Source organism: Dendropsophus ebraccatus, chromosome 6, assembly GCF_027789765.1.
Source record: "Dendropsophus ebraccatus isolate aDenEbr1 chromosome 6, aDenEbr1.pat, whole genome shotgun sequence".
Lineage (NCBI taxonomy): Eukaryota > Metazoa > Chordata > Amphibia > Anura > Hylidae > Dendropsophus > Dendropsophus ebraccatus.
The window spans coordinates 139,285,957-139,300,985 of NC_091459.1; positions in this window are offsets into that span (position 1 = coordinate 139,285,957).

Here is a 15,029-nt window from a genome sequence, read left to right on the forward strand (position 1 = left end):
CTACACCCCCATCATCCTCTTGTTCCATCATCATCATCATACCACTACACCCCTCATCATCCTCTTGTTCCTTCATCATCATCATACCACTACACCCCTCATCTTCCTCTTGTTCCATCATCATCATCATACTACTACACCCCCATCATCCCCTTAAAAACAAAAAATCTATACTGCATGATTTCTGTAGCCCCCAGGTCACACGCGCTGGCGGGCTTCCCCCCGGCGGGAGGCGGGGCTTAGCGCGGAGGGGGCGGAGCTTCGCGGGACCTGTTTTTTTTTTCTTAACGCGATGCCCCCTGCGCTGGAAGTACTTCCCCCCCCCCCCCCCCCCGCCGCACACAGAGCTCCCTGGGGGCCGCAAGACAGTCGGGGGCCCCTGCCTCTTGTGATCGCAAGCAAAACATTGCTTGCGGTCACAAGAGGGAGTGGGAGGCGGGCAGTGCAGTGGTAAGGGGGGGCCTCGCGGGCCCCCCCTTGGTAGCGGCCCGGTCGCGGCGGCGACCCCTGCGACCGCGGTCGCTACACCACTGGTTGAGAGCAGAGTGGAGCAGTCTAGAGGAGAGCAGTTTGTCAAGGGAGAAACTTCCTGAATTCCTCCCCCCCCCCCCCCCCAAATCAACCGGTCTCAGAAAGTTATACAGATTTGTAAATTACTTCTATTTAAAAATCTCAGGAACTCCTCCAGTACTTATCAGCTGCTGTATGTGCTGCAGGAAGTGGTGTATTTCTCTCCAGCCTAACACAGTGCTCTCTGCTGCCCCCTCTGTCCATGTCAGGAACTGTCCAGAGCAGCAGCAAATCCCCATAGAAAACCTCTCCTGCGCATCTACCTATCCCCAAAATGTTCTCTCCCACAGTGGTCGCTGGATTTAAGATGTGGATTATCTCGTACACATCAACAGGGACACGACATAATATTATATTGCTGAATACTCCACTAGATATATTACATGTCGCATTACCCAAAACCGACCTTTCTGAGTGGGTTTCGAAGGGTTTATCAGAATTAAACCAGTTATTCCGGGAAGGTGTTTTATGTTCTTTTTTAGATTTACAAAATGAATATCGCCTCCCAAAAGAAGACCTACACAAATATCTAAAATTACGACAATTTCTACTAACTAGGAAACATACAAATGTGAAATGTAATTTGGATCTTATAAGAATCCTTAAATCCCAACCAAAAGGTCTTAAACCTATTTATGAAATATAAGGGAAAACTACCTCATTTGAAGCAATTGGACCATATGCTAAATGGTCCGCAGAACTGAATATTTCCCCCTCCGGAGAAGACTGGAAACATGCTTTCTCATGGTCACACAAGGCCCTACAATGTATAGTTCATGTAGAGGCTATCACCAAAGCAAGGTTACAGTGGTACTACACCCCACTTAGACTTCACAAGATGTTCCCCTCATCCTCTAGTTTATGTTGGAGGGAATATGGGTGTGAAGGATCATTACAGCACATTCTATGGTATTGCCCACGGATAACACAATATTCGAGTGAAATCTCTAAATTAGTGGACAAATTATTTAAAACTCAAATCCCACTAACACCCCAATTAGCACTTTTGCTCTTAGGGATCCATATGATTCCACCACCGTTTCGCATTTTGTTTTGCAAAATAGTAGTAATTGCGAAACTATTCTTAACAAGAAGATGGAAATCTTCTTCTATTCCTAAAATAGAGGACACAATCCAAGAAATTAACACTACATACAAATATGAGGAGGCTATAGCCTTTGGTAATAACTCTATTAAAAGGTTCAGAGAGAATTGGTCACCATGGACATCAAGCTCCTATTTTTCATCTTAACATTTTCTATTTTGTTAAACAAGGATTATGACTATGGATGGTTTCCTGATGTATAATCAGATCCTTGTCTACTATAATACTCTTCTTTTCTTGTTGAAATGTATGTATAATTGTTTGGAAATTATGTATGTTTGTTGGAAATGTTGTACGGTTCTAAGTTGTACAACTGCTTTTATTTGGAAAAGTTTGTTAAAACCTAATAAATATATTGAAACAGAAAACCTCTCCTGCTCTGGCAGTTCCTGACATGGACAGAAGTAGCAGCAGAGAGCACTGTGTCAGACTGGAAAGAATACACCGGTTCCTGCAGGGCATACAGCAGCTGATTACTACTGTAATTTGCAAATCCATATAACTTTCTGGTACCAGTTGTTTTGAAAAAAATTCCTAGAACGAGCTTGGAGAAGTGCTTTGCTGAGTCCTTCTCTCTGTCTTTCTTCAAGGGACAGATTCTGTAAAGAGTCTATGGAGCCCTTCTCTTACAGTGAGATGGGGAGAGAAGCACTCAGCAGAGCGCTTCTCCATACTTGTTCTTGACATGTCAGTTATTTGCAGGTCCGCATGGGATCCCGTCCGGAGCGTATACGATGTGTATACGCTCCGGCCAGGATCCCATAGCAGATAAGGCTATGTTCACAGGCGCATAAAGTACGGCCGTTGTTGTCATCGGCCGTACTTTTACGTAGCGTGAACATAGCCTTACTGTGAAAATAATAATAATTAGTAAACCAAATTCTATGTGATTCCTCGTCAAGCACCAACACAGTACACACACACTCATCTCCCCTTTCTGTGGGTGACAGTACCAATAGTCCGGGTGGGTCACTATTCCACTCCGGACCACCGTGATAAGTACCCGAGGGACCCTGCAACAACCCGGCAGGTCACTGTCCATAGGGGAACAAGGTATAACCGGCCCTTTAAAATTAAAGCAGGTGTGCCACCATACCTGTGTACCCAACCGGCACTGGCGTAACAACATAACATCACTGGGCCCGGCTATATCTCGGCCAACCACCATAGAGCTGGCTTCACACTTCACCACCTAGCAAGTGACAGGCCGTACCGACACACCGGGGGTCAACCCAGTATACAGTAAGGTGAGGACCAGCTACTTCTTAGGGATCGCATGCACATGGCTATTTTGGCATTTACATATAAGATGATGATGGTGTTATAAGGAATGAGACATTCTTTGGAGTTTCCCTCCTCCTTTATTGGCCCTGAGAACATGATGATCTGTCATGTCTCTCCATTTAGCGGTTTTTATTTGTTTTTTAAGTAAAATCTTTTTGGGGTGTTTTTTTTGTGTATTTAATGAATTACAAATAAAGATACTTTCTACATTTTGACACCTTGGTGTGCCATTGCCTTAATTACATACTTTATATATAGTTGGTTTTTGTTGTCTTCTTTTATGTTGGCTTTGTAGCCGCCGCTTTTTACCCAAAAGCTGCGCATCTTCTCCTTTGGTAGTTTAACTCTTTCTCCAAACCAGTCACAGTCCTGGGCGGTAATCGCACCTTTTGGGGCATGATTGACAGTCAGGGAACCTGCTGGGACACTGGGAAGCCGGATGACATCTTGGGGATACGCCAACACACCGGTGACCAAGCAGGTTGCCTGACTGTCAATCATTCCCCAAGAGGTGCGATTACAGCCCAGGAACTGTGACTGGTTTGGAGAAAGACACTGCCCAGATACCTAGATAAAACTAAATCACATACAATGCCAGAAAAGATAAAACAGTGACTTTGGGCGTTTTGAAAATACAGATGACCATCACAATATATGGCGGGAACTATTGCTATTATGCTATTTTGGGGGATTTAGAACTCAAAAAAGGTGGTGAATTGTTCCATTTAACCTCTTAAGGACATATGACGTACCCCTACGTCATATGTCCTCATTAGCACTTCAAAGCGGGGCCGTGCTGCGACCCCGCTTTGAAGCGCCGCAGTCCCGGGTGCCGCGTGTAGCCCGGGACTGCCGCTATTAGCGGGCACGGTCTGATCGCCGTGCCCGCTAATTAGCTAATCGGAGGCAGCTGTCAAAGTTGACAGCTGCCTCCGATTACCGGAGGCAACCTTTCCCTGGGGTCTAGTGGGGGGATCTCCGTTACTGATGCCGGCCGGGGACTCGTCCAAGATGGCGCCGTCCCCGACTCGGCACTCGTTTACTTCCGGCTGCAGCAGCCGGAAGTAAACAAGTGCCTATCTCATTGATCTCTGCAGCATATCTATGCTGCAGAGATCTCAATGAGAGATCAAAGTATATATACTAGAAGTCCCCTAGGGGGGCTTCTAGTATATGTGTAAAAAAAAAAAAAAAAAAGTGTTGTTTATAGTAAAAAGCCCCCTCCCCTAATAAAAGTCTGAATCACCCCCTTTTCCCAGGTTGTAAATAAAAGTAAACAAATAAATAAATAAATAAACATGTTTGGTATCGCCGCGTGCGTAATCGCCCGAACTATTAATTAATCACATTCCTGATCTCGCACAGTAAACGGCGTCAGCGCAAAAAAGTCCCAAAGTGCAAAATTGCGCATTTTTGGTCGCATCAAATCCAGAAAAAATGTAATAAAAAGCGATCAAAAAGTCGTATATGCGCAATCAAGGTACCGATAGAAAGAACACATCATGGCGCAAAAAATGACACCTGTTACAGCCCCATAGACCAAAGGATAAAAGCGCTATAAGCCTGGGAATGGAGCGATTTTAAGGAACGTATATTTGTTAACAATGGTTTGAATTTTTTATAGGCCATCAGATACAATATAAGTTATACATGTTATATATCATTTTAATTGTAACGACTTGTGGAACATGCATAACAAGTCGGTTTTACCCCAGGGCGAATGGCGTAAAAACACAGTTCCCCCAAAGAAAAGAAATGCGTTTTTTTTTTCAATTTCATCACACTTTGAATTTTTTCTGGTTTTGTAATGTACCAAATGCAAAAATTCAGCCTGTAATTGCAAAGTACAATTAGTGACGCAAAAAATAAGGGCTCATATGGGTTTCTAGGTGGAAAAATGCAAGTGCTATGGCCTTTTAAACACAAGGAGGAAAAACCGAAAACGCAAAAACGAAAATGGGCCCTGTCCTTAAGGGGTTAAAAGGTTTATCCAAGCTCAAGAAAACACAGCTACTTTTTTTTAGCAAAAACAGCGCCACCCCTGTCCTTAGGTTGTGTGTGGTATGGCAATTCAGCTTAATTCATTTGAATGGAACTGAGCTAAAAAACCTACACCCAAACTGAGGACAGGAGCAGTGCTGTTTCTATAAGAAAGCGGCCATTTTTTTCTAAGCCTGGGTAACCCCTTTAAGTGTATAAATAACAATCCTTAGTGCAAAATAGCATACATGCCTATGTGTAAGTATAGAATCCCGTCTGCTCCCCTTCTTCCATCCATACCCCTTCTCTATATCCCTCTTCTCACCTCTCCTGGTTGAACCTGATGGGCCTTTTTTTATGTGTTTTTTTTTTAACCTTACTAACTATGTGTCCTGTTGGCTCCTTACCCTTGTACTGTTAAAGGAGTGCTCCAGGCAGGGTTTTTTTTATTATAATACTGCTGGGTGGGGGGATGAAAACAATGACATCCATTCACGTCCCCGCTGGAGCTCTGGAATTGGGGAGATAAGTGGACGTCATTGAAACTCTCCCTCTTCGGCGATACTGAAAAAAGGCCTCCCGCCCCGGAGTACCCCTTTAGATAAGATGATGGAAGCAGGGCTGTTTTAATACATTGGTGGGCCCAGTGCACAGCCCTCAAGAGTGGGCCCCCCCTTCCCTTTTGGCACATTGTATAATGTACTGAATTTGCCCCCACACTGTATCAAGAACCCCAATACATACAGTAGTTACCTTATAACACTATTTCCACCATACAGTGATTACATATTACATAAAAACTGCACTAAACAAAACAGAAAGATATCACCAATGATACCATTACATAATACCGCCCTAACACTACAACCCTATAACAGAGTGCAGTTACATCCAGTGACTCACCGGGGGCGTCTTCTCCGATCAGAGTCTGTCACCTTTTCTTTTTCTCTCCATCCAGCCTGGGCCACCTTGAAGTCTTCTCCTGGCTGTGAATCTTCTCTCCAGAATCTGCCAGACAAATATTTTAGGCTCCAACACATACAGTAGTTAGGTCCCTTGTACCTCTATACAGTAGTTACACCCCTCTGTACCCCTACATAATTACACCGCTCTGTGCCTCCATAGTTTTAAGGTGTCCCTGTAGTATATAGACCCTCATGTGCTCCTCCAGTTATATACAGCCCTCCTGTGCGCTCCCCCATTAGTATATAGCCCCTCATGTGCTCCTCCAGTTATATACAGCCCTCCTGTGCCCTCCCCCATTAGTATATAGCCCCCCTGTGCACTCTCCCCAGTAGTATATAGCCCCCCCTGTGCTCTCCCACAATAGTATATAGCCCCCCTGTGCTCTCCCACAATAGTATATAGCCCCCCTGTGCTCTCCCCCAATAGTATATAGCCCCCCTGTGCTCTCCAATAGTATATAGACCCCTATGCTCTCCCACAATAGTATATAGCCCCCCTGTGCTCTCCCCCAATAGTATATAGCCCCCCTGTGCTCTCCAATAGTATATAGACCCCTATGCTCTCCCACAAAAGTATATAGCCCCCCTGTGCTCTCCCCCAATAGTATATAGCCCCCCTGTGCTCCCTCCAATAGTATATAGCCCCCTGTGCTCTCCCCAATAGTATATAGCCCCCCTGTGCTCTCCATAATATATAGCCCCCCTGTGCTCTCCCCCATAGTATATAGACCCCTGTGCTCCCCAATAGTATATAGACCCCTGTGCTCCCCAATAGTATATAGCTCCCTGTGCTCCCCAATAGTATATAGCTCCCCTGTGCTCCCCAATAGTATATAGCCCCCTGTGCTCCCCAATAGTATATAATGTCGAGGTGCCTTCCTAAAGAAGGCCTACTGTTGTTGGCTGTTTCCTAATTGAGTTGGAGAATGGGTCCGGATCCCCTCTCCCACACCATGCACTTAGAATGAGGACACAGACTACGTATCTTGCAAACAAGTCTGGTGTGTTTCCCATCTCTGAGAACCCACCTTTATTTATACAGGAAAAACCAATGGATATGAATGTAAAATGCAAAGTCATACACTATACACGTCATCAACTTCAAAAAACGAATAACTACGGATATATTTTGACAGATATGGATATACAATAAGATTAAATGTTCAATTAAAATTGTTTACATAAGGATATTGATACATACATAAGGATGCTAAAAAACATTTGTTATCTGCTTACGAGAATGTGAATTATAAAATAACATTTATTATCTGCTGGGAACAGACGGTGGACCAGCTGTATGTCCTTGAACAGGATTCAGTCATGTAGGAAAGTTCATGAGAAAAGAATTTATTTTTCTTCTATTTTATCCTGTTATATCTTCCTTCAAACTTTGGATGGATTAACTCATTCCTCTCAGTGTCCCCCCTTTTTGGCGATGATGAAGAAATCTGGGTCCTGGACAGGATTAAATCCCAGTATGTACCCTAAACACTCTCTGACCGCGGGTTGTCAGGGTGCGGATGCTTCTGGGTCCAACACCATCACCTAGAGCCACATGGGCATATCCTCCTCCAAGAGATTTCCTCATCATAACGCCAATCTAGAAGGAAAAGAAACAAACATCATTACTTATGGCTGGGTTCACACTATGTATATTTGAGGCTGTATTTGTGAGGCTGTATAGCAACCAAAACCAGGAGTGGATTGAAAACACAGAAAGGCTCTGTTCACATAATGTTGTAATTGAGTGGATGGCCGTCATTTAATGGCAAATTTTTGCTGTTATTTTAAAACAACGGCTGTTATATTGAAATAATGGCAGTTATTTACCGTTATATGACGGCCATCCACTCAATTTCAACATTGTGTGAACAGAGCCTTTCTGTGTTTTCAATCCACTCCTGGTTTTGGTTGCTATGAGGACCTGACTTGAGGACCAAATACTGCCTGAAGTATACAGTGTGTGAACCCAGCTATAGAGTATAAGATTCAGTCTTTGTAACTTGTTGACAACAACAGCATAATCCTTTGATTACACAATAGACCAATAAAAGAAACAACATGATCTGAAAAACTGTTTGTAGTATTCCCATGAACCATCCTCCCATACCATTGAACCAATTTGCAGGATTTAAGCTAGCTAATGCCCCTGACCACCATTTATCCTGGTCTGCCAAAATCATCTCATCATGTTGTTTCCTTAGTTGTGCAATTTTATTCAGTCCTGCTGTGATTTGCACTATTCCCTGATCATTTACATAATGACAACATGTAGGGCCAACTACCTGACACATCCCCCCTTGAGCAGCAGTCAGAAAATCAAGCACCACAGTGTGCTGGTTAGTAACTACCATAAGTTGCCTCTGCACTGCTACTGAGGTGTTGAGTATATCCAGTATGTCAAATATCTGATCATCTAAATAGTCTGTGGCTTCAACTAATTTGTCCCAAGTTTGCATCACCATAGGATACAGAAATAAAGTACTAAAAAATTTGTTGGCCGCTGACATCTGTACTAGATGAGGTCTTCCATTGTGTCGTGGTTTATTGTCCTTGGCCCTTTTTGTCAGTGAATGTCTAGGGATCTTACCTATTGGGAGGTCGTCAGTCTGTACTATAAAGGTAGCAGGTGTCAATCTTACCACTGTACAGGTACCATTTATTCCCACAGGAAGCCATTTGTAAGTGTTCCTTCCACAGACCCAATACACTCCTCCTGGGAGGTCCCATAGGTGAGAATGCTGTAAAACTAGATGATGGGCAAGATCAATCAATTTGCTTACACTCTTTATTGCACACCACTCAGGATCTTGTCCCAAAGGGCTACAATATCCAGCATCTGGGTTTCCACATGTAGGATCGTTTGGACTGTATGCCGATGAATCATCACACCACAAATTATGTTGTTCATTCTGACAGGTTGTCTCATTACCACCTTTGAATAAATATGACCATGCCCATTTGGAATCTATGATCTTTCTCTCTAATAGGGATGGTTTCCACACATCTGATGTCCCTTTACTAGCATCTGTCCTATTGAATATTATTTTTACATTCTCTAAGGGCACATCTCCCATGTGTATTATTTGAGTAGAGTTTCTCCTCACCCAACTACCCCCTTTGAATGCTAGATATTGGTAACCTTTGGTTGGAGACCTCACTTCACCCGCCCACCATGGAAAAGACATCCACCCTACTATTGGAATTGTGACACTGACATTCCACTGACTACTGTACTGTGTATCATTATTAGCTAATTGGTCCCAACAGGAATCAGCATCAAGAAAGTCTTCAAATGGGACAGGAATAGCTAGATAAGCAAGAGAAGATGCAGTTACTGGGGAGTGGGTACATATCCAACAGTCAGATACATTTAGTTCCATGTTAAGTAATTTGTGATGTGTTAGTAACATGTTTTCTCGAGACTCAGAGTTTTTTTTTAACAAGGATACACTTGACCCAGTCAGGATCAAAATCATGATGCAAGTTTGCAATGGCTGGCATGGATCCATGTCTCCTTTCCTTCCAACTTGACAGATGTAGGCGTTGTCAGAAGCACTTGGAATGGACCATCAAATCTGGGCTCAAGACTTTTTCGAGTATGCTTCTTTACATAGACAAGATCACCAGGTTGTAATTTATGGCCTCCAGTATCAGCCTCAGGGTCTGGAAGGGAAGAGAAAACTCGAGAATGGTTATTATTTAGTTGCTTTTGCAAACTGATAACATATGCAGATAGGTTATCGAAATTCATTTCCAACTGCTGTGGTAGATAACACCCCAACTGCGGTGCCCGTCCAAACAATATTTCGTATGGAGAGAGTTTAGTCTTGCCCTGAGGGGCTGTTCTCACTGAATACAAAGCAATTGGTAAGCACTGTGGCCATGGTTTATGTGTCTCTTGCATTGTTTTTTGTATTTTCAGCTTAAGGGTACCATTCAGCCTTTCCACCTTTCCTGAGGCCTGTGGCCTGTAGGGGGTGTGTAGTGCTGAGTCTATACCCAAAGCTTGACACACATTTTAGAACACTTGACCAGTAAAGTGCGTTCCTCGATCCGATTCAATGACTTCTGGTAGGCCAAATCTTGGAACCAGTTCCATAGCAATCTTAGCCGCTGTATTTCTGGCATTGGCTGACTTTACCGGATATGCCTCCGGCCATCCAGAAAAGAGATCCACACAGACAAGTACATACTCATGTGGACCAGACTTTGGCATCTGGATGTAGTCAATTTGAAGTCTCTGAAAGGGATAATAAGCCCTTGGTAAATGTTTTTGTGGGACTTTTACTGTCTGTCCAGGGTTATTGGCCTGGCAAATGTGACATACCCTTAGGCGTTCATTCACATAATGCCTGAATCCTGGTACATACCAGAATTTTCTGCTTTGTTGCAACATCACATTTGCACTGACATGGCTAGGTAGATGTAAGGCTGAGTAAAGGGTTGGAAACCAGGCTTTTGGCAAAACTGGTAACCCTTCAATATGCCATATTCCATCCACCAACACCCCTTTTCTTGTGCATTCGTCAAGCTCTTCCTCCGTCATAGACTGAATGACTTTTTGTAATTCTGTTTGATCACTCACAGTATCGACTTCTTCATCAGGTTCTAGTGGAAGAAGAGCTGCTTTCTTTGCAGTTGTGTCGGCCAAATCATTCCCTCTGGCCTCCTTGGTATCTGCTCGTGTGTGAGCAGCCACTTTTATCACTGCAAGATCTCTGGTTTTTGCAGCTATCTCTATGAGTTCTTTGATCAGAGTCCCATGCTTAATAGGGTTTCCTGCTGCAGTCAGAAACCCTCTCACTGCCCAAATGTGGCCTGAGTCATGGATTACGCCATGTGCGTATGCTGAATCAGTGTAGATATTGGTGGCATTATCTCCTGCTTGTTCTATGGCCTTTTTCAGTGCTGTTCATTCTGCAACCTGGGCAGAACAGCCTGGCGGCAAAGGGCCACATATCACTGTCTCATGCAGGGTTACCACAGCATATCCAGTATGGAAATTGCCACTTTTATCAGCAAACCTGCTGCCATCAATGAAAAATTCATGCACAGGATTTGGCAATGGGATTCTTGAAATATTGTGAATAGGTTGTGACTCTGCTTCTATTAGTTCAGCACAATCGTGTTCCATGATTTCAAGTGTTTCTTCACCATTGTCACTGTCCTTTTCCCCCCTGTCCAAATCTGTGAATATGAGAAGTTCAGCCAGATTTAGACTTGTGAGTTTTTGAAAGATGAAATTAGGAGGAAGGAGAAGTGCACATTGCATACGGACTTGTCTAGCCATTGACAGATGCTTAGTTTGGACCTGTGTTAGTATGGCATAGACGTCATGAGTAGTTAGAATGGTGGTAGGATAATCTAGAGATACATCTGATGCTTTATCCACAATGACTTGTACTGATATAACAGTCCTTAGGCAAGTGGGAGCTGCTTTGACCACTGAGTCCAATTTGACTGAATAGTACCCCAGAGGTCTATGTTTGCCATCATGTTTTTGAGTAAGGACTCCCAAAGCGTACCCATCTATTTCTCTGATAAAGAGAAAGAAAGGATACTCGTAATTTGGCAAACTCAAAGCAGGGGCTCTCAACAATTCTTGCTTGAGAGTTTGAAATGCAGCTGCCGCTTCTGCTGGAAATTTGAAAGGAATTTCTTTTGTGCAGTCATACAATGGTTGCATTAGTTTTGCAGCATTTGGTATCCACTGCCTACAGTAAGATACGAGTCCCAGAAAAGCACGAAGCTTCTTCACATTGGTTGGAGGTTTAGCTTGCTGTACAGTTTGTATGCGACTTGGACTCAGATGTTTCTGGCCAGCTGATAGACAATGTCCTAGAAAAATGACCTTCTCTTGGACAAATTGTAATTTGTCTCTGGACACTTTGCAGTGTATTGTAACAAGGAAATTCAGTAATTCCATGCTTGTTTTTTCACAAACTTCTTTTGTCGGACAGCAAAGAAGTAAGTCATCAACATAGTGTAAGAGCACAGTCTCTGGTGGCAACTGAAAGGCTTCTAGGACAGATGCCATTGCTGCAGAGTACAAAGTTGGCGAGTGAACCATTCCCTGTGGCAATCTCGTCCATGCATATTGGACACCCTTGTGTGTGAATGTGAACAGGTGGTAGCAATCAGGATGCAATGGCACTGACCAGTAGGCATTGACTAAGTCAATGACAGTATAGTACTGTGTTCCAGATGGTATTTGATTGAGCAGCGTATGGGGATTTGGGACTACTGGAGTGAGGGGTTCCAGTATTGCATTTATGGCTCTTAGATCATGAACCATTCGGTAAACAGTTGGTTGTCCCTTGATGGTCTTCTTTTTAACAGGGAATAATGGAGTATTGGCTGCAGATTTTAATCTAATCAGTACCCCCCTTTGCAACAATGGTTCTATTTGCTCAGATAATGACTTTTCTTGAGCAGAGTTAAGAGGGTACTGTTGAAGTTGAGGCAGTGTGATATTTTCTTTCCATTTCACTTTTACTGGTGCTACTGGCATGTCTCCTACATGAATTTTATCCTTAGCCCATAAAATGGGAGGTAAGGAATCAAGGAGTGTAGACTGAGAAGTAGCAGGAATGCTGTCATTCTGCTCTTCAAGGCTGAGTATTTGACACAGTGCCTCAGATTGTAGGTCTGAGGGAATTTTCAACATAACATTCCCATCTTCCATATATTGTATGTTCCCCTGCAGGCGGGACAAAAGATCAGCACCCAAAAGTGCCATTGTCCCAGATCCACCCACAGGAAATCTGGATACCAATATATGTGGACCTATTTTTGTTTTTAGTGGGTGGGTAAGAGAAATTTGTTGTAGTTGACCATCAAAGCCAGATACACTTACTGCATCATTTGATATATCATTGGGAGACAACTTATCAGAGGGTATCATTGATCTTGAGGCTCCTGAATCTACTAGAGCTCGGGTTTGAACTCCAGATACTTGTATGGGTATTTTGACAAATGGTCCTCTAGTGTCTTTATCCTCTGCTGCATATAGTCATTGTTGTCTCTTTGGCTCTGACTCCTCCTTTTCTCCTTCTTTATTGTCCCGTTTTCTTTTTCTGCATTCCTTGATCACATGTCCTATCTTACCACAATAGTAGCAAGTGGGACCTCTCCGTGGTTTCTGGCCAGGTTGCTGTTCATTGGCCACAGCTACCACGACTCTTTTTTGTTTTCCTTCTTGCAAATCCAATTGGATTCCACATGCTTTTGTAACCATATCATCCACATTATCTGCCTGTCTCCACTCTGGGCAACATAATTTCAGTTTATCTGCAATTGGGTGTTTTAAACCATCTATGAAAGCTCTTGCTAGCAATCTTCTGACTGCTGCATCTTGTATATCCAGTCCCTCATCTTGATATGACTGGTTTAGTCTGAAAGAATAGTCAGTCACTGATTCCTGAGGACCTTGTATTACTGGTCCTGCGGATCCCTTTTGTCTCTGTTGCATTTGGCAAAAAGCATTTAAATGTGCCATAAACTGTTGTCCTGATGCCATTGACCTTATGTCATGAGGTACACGATTGCCAATATGTGCCTGGAGTTGGGAAAATTGAACTGGACTCATTTTCATTCTACAAAGATCCATCATGTCTATCCAAGCGGCTCTATATGTACCTTGAATTTGATTTAGGTATCTCCAAAAACTAACAGGAGCTATTCCAGGATTTGGTGCATTCTGTAACAGGGACATTTGATCCCCAGGTTGCCAGGGTTTATATTCATCAAATGTCCTTAGTTGGTAATCTCGTGGAGCATCAGGATTGTCAGGATCTACTGGTGCCTTAATAAATGCCCTTCTCTCAATCACAGGGTGCAAAGAATCAGGCTGAGGCTTGTGTGCCCCACATGCTAAGCAAGTGTCCTCCCAGTCTGGGTTTTGTTGACCACAGTTGAAACATACCCATCCCGGGGGTCCGTTTACTGTTTTTGTGTAAGAAGGGGGGGGATTTGAGGCTGAAGTAAGGCTCGGTCCCTTTTTGTTATCTCCCCTCTGGGTTATATCCCAGGTTCCCTCTGTCCAGTCATACATCCATTGTTGGTCTTTTGCCTGTTGAGATAGATCTTTCATATGGGTAACTGTGATTTCCCATCCATTATCAATTATTAATCCTCCCCTTGTTTCTTGGACTTTAGTCCAAGTATTGGGGTTAAAAACAGCATCGTGTTGGATGTTAAAATATTTCAACATTGCTTTTGCCCTTTTTGCTTGTTCTTTGCCATATCGGCAGGTCACTATGTGGGTTGCAGAAACCCCTTTTGATTCTGTTTGTCCCATTTTATATTACTTCGTGATCGTATAACAGGAGGCACCCAGAATAATCAACTAATGATTTTCTTTCTTGTGTCCTGTACACTTATGACCACGGATCACTACCAAAAGCTGGGACTTAGAATATTCCACGGTTCAGGGCTTCCTTTTCTTATGTTGAAATACACTCTTGCTGCTATGTAGATTGCAAAACAAGTTACCCCAAGTATACAGAGGACAGCAGTTAGCATATTACAGATCTTTCCCTTGGAAACAACCAGACTACTGTCCAGCGTCCTTGTATAGTTAGGCTACTAGGCTCATTCCAAAGTGGTTTTAGCACTGGCACTGTTCCCACCGCACAACGCTCCGTGTCTATGAGGACCTGTGACAACCACGGCCGGGCTCTGGGTAACAGTTTTAGCCTGAATGAGCAATTCTTCGCCTACTATATACTATCCCTCACAGGTTAGGACAAACAGACATAGAACAGCCAACAAGAGGAGAACAAAGTTCAAATTGACACGCCTATCGTGAGTTCACTTTGATAACTTACTCTGCAGAGGTAGGTAAGAAAAGATGTGAAGGAGGAGAGCACAGAAAAGAGTAAACAAATTTTTTACTCTTACCTGGCCAGGTTTTGTGGTCTCCTTGTTCACCCCTCTCTCCCCTGGTACAGCAGTGCAGGTCATCCGATCTCCCGATGTAATGGGCGTGTCCCTGTTCAGGCGCCAATAATGTCGAGGTGCCTTCCCAAAGAAGGCCTACTGTTGTTGGCTGTTTCCTAATTGAGTTGGAGAATGGGTCCGGATCCCCTCTCCCACACCATGCACTTAGAATGAGGACACAG